This window comes from Procambarus clarkii, chromosome 20 (assembly GCF_040958095.1).
Source record: "Procambarus clarkii isolate CNS0578487 chromosome 20, FALCON_Pclarkii_2.0, whole genome shotgun sequence".
Taxonomy (NCBI): domain Eukaryota; kingdom Metazoa; phylum Arthropoda; class Malacostraca; order Decapoda; family Cambaridae; genus Procambarus; species Procambarus clarkii.
Genome location: NC_091169.1, coordinates 26,346,327 through 26,358,660, shown reverse-complemented (window position 1 = coordinate 26,358,660; position 12,334 = coordinate 26,346,327). Strand labels below are relative to the sequence as shown.

Sequence of the window (12,334 nt, the reverse complement as noted above, 5' to 3'; positions counted from 1 at the left end):
GTGCATAGTGTGGTAAGAGGGGGAATGAGGGACTGGAGAGGGGGAACGAAGGGTCTAGAGCAGGAGTGGAGGGTCTAGAGCAGGAGTGGAGGGTCTGGAGCAGGAGTGGAGGGTCTAGAGCAGGAGTGGAGGGTCTAGAGCAGGAGTGGAGGGTCTAGAGCAGGAGTGGAGGGTCTAGAGCAGGAGTGGAGGGTCTGGAGCAGGAGTGGAGGGTCTGGAGCAGGAGTGGAGGGTCTGGAGCAGGAGTGGAGGGTCTGGAGCAGGAGTGGAGGGTCTGGAGCAGGAGTGGAGGGTCTGGAGCAGGAGTGGAGGGTCTGGAGCAGGAGTGGAGGGTCTAGAGCAGGAGTGGAGGGTCTGGAGCAGGAGTGGAGGGTCTGGAGCAGGAGTGGAGGGTCTGGAGCAGGAGTGGAGGGTCTAGAGCAGGAGTGGAGGGTCTGGAGCAGGAGTGGAGGGTCTGGAGCAGGGGGTGGAGGGTCTGGAGCAGGAGTGGAGGGTCTGGAGCAGGGGTGGAGGGTCTGGAGAAGGGGGTGGAGGGAGTAGAGAAGGGGGGGTGGAGGGGCGCATGATCGATGCTCTGTCACAGGCGCCCAGCCGCCTTCTAGGGGTCTCTCACCCACAAAATAAAAGCCTCAGCAGTTACCCCGGCCCCTTCAGTCCCCCGCGTGGCTCTGCCGAGGAGGGAGGTGCGTGCGTGTGTGTGCGTGCGGCCGTCGACTGCACGCTGCGTGGGCCCCCTCCCCAGGGCGCCAGTGTGTGAGAGAGAGAGGAGCTGGGAACGCGGCGTCAGTGCTGCGGTAACCTTCCGTCAGGCCGGGCCTCCTGCTTGCCTATCCTCTCTCTCTCTCTCTCGGATTATATTCACCCCTCCTCACTACACTACCCACCCACCAACCTCCCACAATACCACCCCTTCCCCCCCCCCCCCCCACCAACACACACACACGCACACACGCAATCTTATCCCCCAACCCCGTGTTCTTGCGTGTGGGTGCTTGCCTGTAACTTTCCTGGGCCTTTGACGCGATCTAATAGGTAAATGGATTGCTCAGAGCTCACGAACGATCTCATAAGCAGTGTTGCCCAAGACATATCTGGTATATAGTGCTTTGTCGTGGATATATATATAATCCTTCCAGTGACTCACAAGAAAATACACAAACTTATAAATCGTGTCTCGTATTGTAGATAATCCTTCAAGAAACTTACAAGAACATTGTGCTCATAACAGAGACCTAAACATCTCAGGCTTCCTCACTATTACTTCGCGATTTATGAGTGACTGCATTATGAGTGATGCTCCTAATTGCTCATAAGAGGAAAATGATCAGCATAAAAAGTGATTATAAAATAGTCCTGTGACTAATAAACTGTGGAGATTAACACAAGATTTTGACTCGGTGGAAAAATTACTCACAATCAGTGCTATAACACGAATTATCGAGAGAGAAAAAAAAATATTGAACGGTAAACAGCTCATATGCGAGGACAATACTTGAGCAGTTCTTTCAATGCAGTACTCACAATAGCGCTCACAAAACAGTGCTAACTATAGAGTTTCCAGGCAATGCTCACAATATATATTTTCCAGTGCTCACAATTAACCTCCCCCGGGAGCGCTCAGAATAGAGCTTCCAGGGGAATGCTCACAAGAGAATTTCCAGCCAGTGTTCAAAATAAACCTTCCAGGACAGTTCTCATAATAAACATTCTAGGCAGTATACTCACAGTATATCTTCCAAGTACTGCTCACAGTGAACGTTCCATGTAGTGCTCAAAATAATATTTCCAGTCGGTGCTCACAACAGAGCCAACAGGCAGTGCTCACAATATATCTCCCAGGCAGTGCTCACAATATATCTTCCAGGCAGTGCTCACAATATATCTTCCAGGCAGTGCTCACAATATATCTTCCAGGCAGTGCTCACAATATATCTTCCAGGCAGTGCTCACAATATATCTTCCAGGCAGTGCTCACAATATATCTTCCAGGCAGTGCTCACAATAAAATAGTTACTTCTCCCGTGAGAATCGTAATCTCCAAAAGTTTGTTCGCTGTTATCCTATTTACATCAGTGGGCCTCACAATAGAGGCTCTGGGGCTCACAATAGTGGCTCTGGGGCTCACAATAGTGGCTCTGGGGCTCACAATAGTGGCTCTGGGGCTCACAATAGTGGCTCTGGGGCTCACAATAGTGGCTCTGGACTTCACAATAGTGGCTCTGGGCCTCACAATAGTGGCTCTGGACCTCACAATAGTGACTCTGTACCACTATTAATGTCACCCACAATATATAACTCACATACGTATAGCGAAACAAATAGATCATTTCAAGTACACAGCTCACAAAATTACACTTTAATTTATTTTCGCGTTCTCAACGGCTTACTGTTGATGGCTTACTGTTGAGGGCTTACTGTTGAGGGCTTCCTGTTGAGGGCTTCCTGTTGAGGGCTTACTGTTGAGGGCTTCCTGTTGAGGGCTTACCTGTTGAGGGCTTTCTGTTGAGGGCTGACTGTTGAGGGCTTACTGTTGAGGGCTTCCTGTTGGGGGCTTCCTGTTGAGGGCTTACTGTTGAGGGCTTCCTGTTGAGGGCTTCCTGCTGGGGGCTTGCTGTTGGGGACTCATTATCTCATAACTCATAAACAGTACGCGCTCTGAAACACCCAAAGGATGTGCTAGTACTTAATAAAAAACACAAAATAATATTTGAACTTAAACATCAAAACTTAAACATTTCCTGTCCTTAAACAACTCACAAACACTTCTTTAAACCAGCTCACAAAATGTTATCTAATGTTTCTGACACACACTGTCAGAAAGCTTTTGACACGTTACTCCATAAAAGACTGATGCATAAGTTGGAGAAACAGGCTGGAGTAAGTAGTAGGGTGGTCCAGTGGATAAGGGAGTACCTAACCAACAGGAAGCAGAGAGTTACTGTGAGGGGTGAGACCTCAGACTGGCGTGATGTCACCAGTGGAGTCCCACAGGGTTCTGTACTCGGACCTATCCTGTTTCTGATACACGTGAATGATCTTCCAGAAGGTATAGATTCATTCCTCTCAGTGTTTGCTGATCATGCTAAAATTATGAGAAGGATTAAGACAGAGGAGGATAGCAAGAAGCTACAGGATGAGCTGGACAGACTGAAGGAATGGTTCAAGAAATGGCTACTAGAGTTTAACTCGCGCAAGTGCTAAGTGATGAAGATAAGCGTAGGGAGCAGGAGGCCAAAAACAAGATACCAGCTGGGAGAGGAAATCCTTCAGGAGTCTGGACGAGAGTAATTTCTGAGGGTTGATATCACACCAGACCTGTCCTCTGAAACCCACATCAAAAGGATAACATCAGCGGCGATTGCAAGGCTGGCAAACATAAGAAATACCTTTCATAAACTTGTGTAAGGAATCATTCAGAACCTTGTATACCACATATGTCAGACCAATGCTGGAATATGCGGCTCCAGCCTGGAGTCCACATCTAGGCAAACACAAAACGAAGTTAGAAAAGGTTCAGAGGCATGCCACCAGGCTAGTCCCCGGGCTGAGAGGTATGAACTACGAGGAAATATTACTGGAAGTGAACCTCACGACACGGGAAGACAGAAGAGTAAGGGGAGACATGATCACTACATAAAAAATTCTCAGAGGAATTGATAGGGTAGATAAAGATAAACTGTTTAACATGAGTGGTACGAGAACAAGGGGACATACACAGTTTCAAATGTAGATATGATAGAGCCCAATAGGCTCAGGAATCTGTACACCAGTTGATTGACAGTTCAGAGGCGGGACCAAAGAGCGAGAGCTCAACCCCCCGCAAGCACAACTACGCGAGTACACACACACACACACCTTGTCTCCGGAAGCCCACATAAAAAGAATATCATCTGCGGCGTATGCAAGGTTGGCTAACATCAGAACTGCCTTAGGGAACCTGTGTAAGGAATCATTCAGAATCTTGTACACCACATATGTAAGACTAATCCTGGAGTATGCGGCCTCAGCATGGAGCCCGTACCTTGTCAAGCACAAGACGAAGCTGGAAAAAGTTCAGAGGTATGCTACTAGACTAGTCGCAGAACTAAAAGGCATGAGTTACGAAGAAAGGCTGCGTGAAATGCACTTCACGACACTGTATGACAGAAGAGTAAGGGGAGACATGATCACTACCTACAAAATGCTCAGAGGAATTGACAGGGTAGATAAAGATAAAACTGGTTAACACGGGTGATACGCGAACAAGGGGGACACACGTGGAGACTGAGTACCCAAATGAGCCACAGGGACGTTAGAAAGAACTTTTTCAGTGTCAGCGTAGTTAACAGATGGAATTCATTAGGCAGTGATGTGGTGGAGGCTGACTCCATACACAGTTTCAAATGTAGATATGATAGAGCCCAGTAGGCTCAGGAATCTGTACACCAGTTGAGAGGTGGGACCAATGAGCCAGAGCTCAACCCCCGCAAGCACAACTAGGTGAGTACACATACAAGCTGGAAACTCAGATGAGTCACAGAGATGTTAGGAAGTTTTCTTTTAGCGAGAGAGTAGTGGGAAAATGGAATGCACTTAAGGAGCAGGTTTGTGGAAGCAAACTGTATTCATAATTTAAAAAGTAGATATGTTGGGGAAATAGAACTGCAGTCATTGCTGTAAACAACCTATGGCTAGAAAGGCGGGATCCAAGAGTCAATGCTCGATCCCGCAGACCTAAATAGGTGAGTACACACACACATACACACACACACACACACACACACACACACACACACACACACACACACACACACACACACACACACACACACACACACACACACACACCCCACCCACCCACACACACCCACACACACACCCACCCACCCACACACACCCACACACACACCCACCCACCCACACACACACACCCACACACCCACACCCACACACACACACACACCCACCCACACACACACACCCACACACAGGTCCTCAGAGGACCGCAGTGCAGCCCACAAGTGTAGTGTGGAGGGTCTGGGGGGGGGGGTGTCACAATAAACAGAGCGTCAGTAAAATGGCGCCCCGAGGCGACAATACCCGGCCCGCTGGTGTCACACTCTCAGTGGTAATGAACGCCACCCAACTGTGGGCCCCCACACCCCCACCCACCACCACCACCACTATCTCCACTGTCTCCACCACCTCCACCATCATCTCCACCATCATCACCATCACCATTATCATTACTATCTCCACCATCACCACCACCACCATTATCATTACTATCTCCACCACCACCACCATCACCACCACTAACTCCTCAATCACTATCTCCACCATCACCACCACCACCACCACCAACACTATCTCCTCAATCACTGTCTCCACCACCTCCACCACCACCATCACCACCACTAACTCCTCAATCACTATCTCCACCACCTCCACCACCACCATCACCACCATCACCATCACCGCCACCATCATTTCTTTTTCTCTTGTTCTGTTCCTCTTTATTTTACTTTCTCTTTCGTTGTACTTTTATTATTATGTTTTCATCTTCTATTATTTTCTTCTGTGCTTTCGCTTCTCCTCTTGTCTGTCTTCCTCCAGCTCCTCCTTTAACCGCTTCCACTCTAATCTCTTTCACCTTGTACCTTCTCTTCCTTGTTCATATCTCTCACTGTGTCAGTTTATTTCCATATGTGGTTAAGTTCTTAATGTCTTTCCTCGAATTATCTTCTGATTCTCTCTCTCTCTCTCTCTCTCTCTCTCTCTCTCTCTCTCTCTCTCTCTCTCTCTCTCTCTCTCTCTCTCTCTCTCTCTCTCTATCTTTCTCTCTCTCTCTCTGTCTCTCTCTCTCTCTCTCTCTCATATGACAATCACAAGACGCCAGTAATATTACTAAAGGACCTATATCCTGAGGTTATCTTGAGATGATTTCGGGGCTTTTTAGTGTCCCCGCGGCCAGGTCCTCGACCAGGCCTCCACCCCCAGGAAGCAGCCCGTGACAGCTGACTAACACCCAGGTATCTATTTTACTGCTAGGTAACAGGGACATAGAGTGAAAGAAACTCTGCCCATTGTTTCTCGCCGGCGCCCGGGATCGAACCCGGGACCACAGGATCACAAGTCCAGCGTGCTGTCCGCTCGGCCGACCAGCTCTCTGACCTACACATAAGATAAGGCAGTGACCTGGTGTTTGCTGCTGTTTACAAGCGACGAATAACTAATCAAGAAAACAGAAGCAGCGGAGTGCGGAAAATTACCGGAAGACCTCGACAAACTCCAGCAGTACGTACACAAATGGTTGTTAGAGTTCAACCCACGACAAGTGTAATGTAATGACGATGGCAAGGAGATAAAGATGACCAAGAACTATCTCCTCTGTTAAGTGGATGTTAAATGCAGAAATGGGAAACATTTTGGTATAACTCTCATTCCAACGCTGTCACTACAGGTACACTCAGGGTCCCATCGCCGGCATTCAGGACTGATGGGAACATTACAGCGTCATTTTCAGCCTTTCAAGGGAAGGGAACTATCAAGGGGAAAGCGCCAAGCCATTACGCCTATATAGCACTTGGAAGGGGTCGTCAGGATAAGGATTTGGGATGGGACGAGGGAAAGGAATGGTGGCCAACCACTTGGACGGTCGGGGATTGAACGCTGACCTGCATGAAGCCAATTGGGCCTTACAAGACAATCTAAACTGCCCATGTAAGCCTAATGCTAGAATACACATCACTGGCATGGAATCCAAGCTTCGTGAAACACAAAAGTCAAATTGGAAAAGTTCAGAGATTTATAACAAGCGCCAATATTATGAGAGGTGAACTTGGAGGATAGGTTTAGGGAGAAATAAATCTTACAAGCCTAAGATAGAGAAGAAATAAGAGGGGAGGTCACATGATCACAACATACATGATACTGACAAGGAGAATAGACAAGGTGGACAAGGCCGACTACTTTACATTTAAATCAAGTTGGACAACAGTATATAAGTGGAAGAGGAAAACGGAAAATAGTCAGTGTCAAGAAATACTCGTACCCAGCACGAGTGGTCAACACGTGGAATGCACAAAGAAGAAGTTGGAGAAGCCACCTCCACCAGTAACTTTAAGGTCAGACTCGACGGAGTATAAGACATCAGGTACAACAGGGTCAACAGGTTGTTACCACAGAGAGCTGACCCTCACATCCTCGTGGGTACTCTTGGGTATGGTGAGGTGAGGTTAGGACGAGGAGGGTACCCGGTATTGTCTAGCTCAATCTCTCATCTATCCATCAATCTATCTATCTATCCGCCTATCCATCCATCTATCGATCCATCCATCTATTCATCCACCTATCCATCTACATATCCATCCATTTATCTGTTCATTTATCAATCCATCTATCTAGTCATCCATCTATTCATCCATCTATCCACCTGTCTATCTAACCATTTCGGGTAAATATTTTTGTTGGATTAACACATTTAGGTACATGTGCATCTGTGCAGCTGTCCTAGGCTATATGAAGGGGAGCACAGTGTGTCACAAAGCTGGCTACGTGATGCTAAAATCCCCATCACACAGGATGGTTAGTCATACAGAGGCACGTGATCAGTAGTCTGCACTGACAGACTCTGGGTGCATTATGAGGATATCATCAACACAAGAGTGAATAAGATAGCAGTGGTAATAAAAGTTCCCATCTCGCAGGATGGTTAGTCACACAGGGCCATATGTCCAGTAGCGTGCACTGGCAAATTTTTGGTACACTGTGAGGATATCTTCAAAAACAAGAGAGTGAATAGAGTAATTGCAAAGCTCCAGGTACCTCATGCCAACGGGTCTGAATGGTCTGATAACTGGGCATTCAGTGATGTAGTGTGGGAGATCATGCCGCAGTTCCTGCTCACTGAGATTGCACCTGGAGTGCTCAGGATTGGGAGATTCGTCACCTGTAGCCACCTGCCACAGGTAACGGTAACCCAACCTGATCCTGGCAACCACTGTGTCGCACAGGTAAATCATGACAATGAGGGCAATGGAATAACTCTACGGAAAACATATCGCCAATTTCATTTCAACCCACGAAAACCGCTAGGAACAATGAGGGGGTGGGGGGGGGGGATTAACGTACTCTTTCATAAAGCATTTGACTTAAGCCTACTCCGACCTACTCTGGATACTCATCTCTCTATCTCTATCTCTCTTATAAAAGATATAATCGTATAATGTGTGGGTTGTTGCCATTGAGAAGAGCTTACTTGTGGATGGGTCGTCTGTTTTATGCGAATACAGGCAAATTGTGATCAGTGAATAGAGGTGCAAATTACTATAAGAAAAACAATATTTTTGAACTATATGTTTCGAAAAGAAACATTAGTTGCATAGACCGAAGGACAGTGCGTGCCATAATCGTCCAGAGGTCTGAATGCGACCCTGCCTCGCTGTTCCCTTATCCCTTATGACCAGCCTATGTTTATCCCATACCCCAGACCATTCTCCCTTGCTAATTTGGGTGAGGCTAGCTTCAAGCGTCTGGCCTTCACTTTGGGACAGACAAGAAGACATTCGATCACTCGTATAGTATGCTTAGTGTATCTATATTATAAGAGAGAGAATATCTGTTTCTCTGTCCTAAGTTAGAGGCGAGATACTTGGGGGTTTAACGTACCCAAATATGCAGGGAGAAGGTCTGGGGTATGGGGTGAACATAGGTAGGTCGGATGTAGGCCTCAGCTACATGCTTTAAGAAATATAGTCTTTAACTCAACAAGATAGATGGATAGAGGAACTTTAGACAGATAAATGAGTGGATAGAAACATAGATGGATAGATAAACTGATTGACAAATGGGTGCATAAATGGATGGATAGACGGATAGATAGCCTGATGGATACACACAGGTTAGATAGATGGATGGAACGATAGAGGTATGTAAGGAGAGTATATAACGAAAGTGAATATATAACGAAAGTGAGTATGTAACAAGATCCAGAATGTAACAAAAGCGTGTAACCAAAGCAAGCATTTATGAAGAATAAATATGTAATGATAGTGAAACATTAACGAAGAAAATTTGTGACTTTGTTGACGACTTGGTAACGAGAGGCTAACGGTGGGTCAGTATACTATTAACATATCGGAAATACGACAAAAATTCACGATAGTGAATAGATCGTATTTGTTCATGCAAATAAACCTGCAAACGATACTCTAACGAGAGAGAGAGAGAGAGAGAGAGAGAGAGAGAGAGAGAGAGAGAGAGAGAGAGAGAGAGAGAGAGAGAGAGAGAGAGAGAGAGAGAGAGAGAGAGAGTCGGGGGCAAGCATCTTGGGAAGGAAACTATCGCTTTACACAGACGAAAATGCCAATCAGAATAACCGTCACACCATGCAAATGATTGCATGTTGCAGCAGAGGGAGTGAGGGTTGGTGACGGAGCAGAGAGAGACACATGGCTTTTTGGTGAGATAGAAGAGTTATTGCTGGCCATATAGTCTCTGTTAGTTAGTGATGGAGAATAGGAGGTTATTGGGGGAGATAGTATCTTAACAACCACTCTTTCTCCAAGAGTGGTTAAGATAGTTGTGCCTGGAGAGATAGTAGTTGTTAAATAGTTGTGGTGGTTGATGTTGTTGATGCAGTGAGTGGCTCCCCACCAAACTAACAGCACCCAACTCACGAGTCGCTAACTAATCTAAAAACATGAATACAAGCATAACTCTAAATTCATTTTCCGTTAGCACTAATAAGTTCAAATGACGTTAGCTCAAGTTAGGCCATATTGGCAAGCAGGACAAGCGTGTGATAGGGAATTTAGCAGTAATTGAAGTCATTTGCTATTCATAATAGGGATGGTAATGGCAGCTTGGGTAATTATGGTAGTTAGTGCGTGTCGATGGGTGATTTACGTGTTAAGGAAGTTATTGACTTTTGGTGAAAATAATGAATTTTTTACTTTTATTTTTTTTAGGCAAATCTGATGGATCGTGATCGAAAAGTGGATGTTGCTTTCGAGGTGGATATACAGTTTTTAGGATGGATATTATTTCTGGGGTGGATATTGGTTCTGGGGGGTGAATAGTTTCTGATGTGGATAATGTTTCTGGGGTGGATATTGTTTCTGGGGTGAATAGTTTCTGATGTGGATAATGTTTCTGGGGTGGATATTGTTTCTGGGGTGAATAGTTTCTGATGTGGATAATATTTCGGGGGTGGATAATGTTTCTGGGGTGGATATTGTTTCTGGGGTGGATATTGTTTCTGGGATGGATAATGTTTCTGGGGTGGATATTGTTTCTGGGGTGGATATTGTTTCTGGGATGGATAATGTTTCTGGGGTGGATAATGTTTCTGGGGTGGATAATGTTTCGGGGGTGGATAATGTTTCTGGGGTGGATATTAATGGTGAGTGTTAAGCGAGTAAGGGAAGCTGCTGGCAGTAGTAATTAGTGAAAAATAGTGACAGCGATGAGGATGGAAAATAATTTACACATATAATTTTGTTTTTAAATATCTCATATTTATAGTGAAGTGATGATCGTGAAGTGTTAATAGTGAAGTGGTGATGGTGAAGGGGTGATGGTGAAGTGTTAATGGTGAAGGGGTGATAGTGAAGTGGTGATGAAGCGTTAATAGTGAAGTGGTGATGGTGAAGTGTTAATAGTGAGGTGGTGATGGTGAGGTGGTGATAGTGAAGAGTTAATAGTGAAGTGTTAATAGTGAAGTGGTGATGGTAAAGTGTTAATAGTGAAGTGTTAATAGTGAAGTGTTAATAGTGAAGTGTTAATAGTGAAGTGGTGATGGTGAAGTGGTGATGGTGAAGCGGTGATGGTAAAGTGTTAATAGTGAAGTGTTAATAGTGAAGTGGTGATGGTAAAGTGTTAATAGTGAAGTTTTAATAGTGAAGTGGTGATGGTGAAGTGTTAATAGTGAAGTTTTAATAGTGAAGTGGTGAAGGTGAAGTGTTAATAGTGAAGTGGTGATGGTGAAGTGTTAATAATGAAGTGTTAATAGTGAAGTGGTGATGGTGAAGTATTAATAGTGAAGTGGTGATGGTGAAGTGTTAATAGTGAAGTGGTGATGGTGAAGTGTTAATAGTGAAGTGCTAATAGTGAAGTTGTGATGGTGAAGTGTTGATGGTGAAGAGTTAATAGTGAAGTGGTGATGGTGAAGTGTTAACAGTGAAGTGGTGATGGTGAAGTGGTGATGGTGAAGTGTTAACAGTGAAGTGGTGATGGTGAAGTCTTAATACTGAAGTGCTAATAGTGAAGTTGTGATGGTGAAGTGGTGATAGTGAAGAGTTAATAGTGAAGTGGTGATGGTGAAGAGTTAATAGTGAAGTGTTGATGAAGTGGTGATGGTGAAGAGTTAATAGTGAAGTGGTGATGGTGAAGTGGTGATGGTGAAGAGTTAATAGTGAAGTGTTGATGAAGTGGTGATGGTGAAGAGTTAATAGTGAAGTGGTGATGGTGAAGTGGTGATGGTGAAGAGTTAATAGTGAAGTGGTGATGGTGAAGTGTTGATGGTGAAGTGTTGATGAAGTGGTGATGGTGAAGAGTTAATAGTGAAGTGTTGATGAAGTGGTGATGGTGAAGAGTTAATAGTGAAGTGGTGATGGTGAAGTGTTGATGGTGAAGAGTTAATAGTGAAGTGGTGATGGTGAAGTGTTAATAGTGAAGTGTTGATGAAGTGGTGATGGTGAAGAGTTAATAGTGAAGTGGTGATGGTGAAGTGGTGATGGTGAAGAGTTAATGGTGAAGTGGTGATGGTGAAGAGTTAATAGTGAAGTGATGATGGTGAAGAGTTAATAGTGAAGTGGTGATGGTGAAGAGTTAATAGTGAAGTGGTGATGGTGAAGAGGTAATAGTGAAGTGGTGATGGTGAAGTGGTGACAGCCAAAGTGGTAACAGAGATGATGGTCAAGTAGCGACAGTGAAGAGACTAATTTGTGACAGTGAAAGTAGTAGTGAATCAGTGATAGTGAAAGCGACAGACACTCAAGGTGGTCATCAACCACAGCGCCACACTAGAGTATAGTGACACGGGGCTCAAGATGACCACTGTGCGGCACTGTGCGGCACTGTGCCACACAGCCATCCATGCCTTCTTTTTTTGCAGCATTTAATGGCACGAATTTACTGGCTGCTTTTTGTGTTCCCTCTCTCCCTTTCTCTCTCTCTCTCCCTCTCTCCCTCTCTCTCTCTCTCTCTCTCTCTCTCTCTCTCTCTCTCTCTCTCTCTCTCTCTCTCTCTCTCTCTCTTTCTCTCTCTTTCTCTCTCTCTCTCTCTCTCTCTCTCTCTCTCTCTCTCTCTCTCTCTCAATCCAGGAATATTCACCAGAATTAACAATTGTTCA

The 12,334-nt window shown here is 45.4% G+C and overlaps 1 protein-coding gene across 2 annotated transcripts in view; it reads left to right on the top strand.

Moving 5' to 3' along the window:
* The first annotated feature begins 661 nt into the window (after positions 1–661).
* The window catches only part of LOC123751134 (leucine-rich repeat-containing protein 24), a 26,780-nt gene continuing 15,107 nt past the window's right edge, over positions 662–12,334 (top strand). Inside the window, exon 1 of one of the 2 annotated variants that reach the window (XM_069327795.1) lies at positions 662–794. The gene's annotated coding sequence lies outside the window, so the exon portion shown is untranslated. The other variant, XM_045733237.2, reaches the window with a different exon arrangement.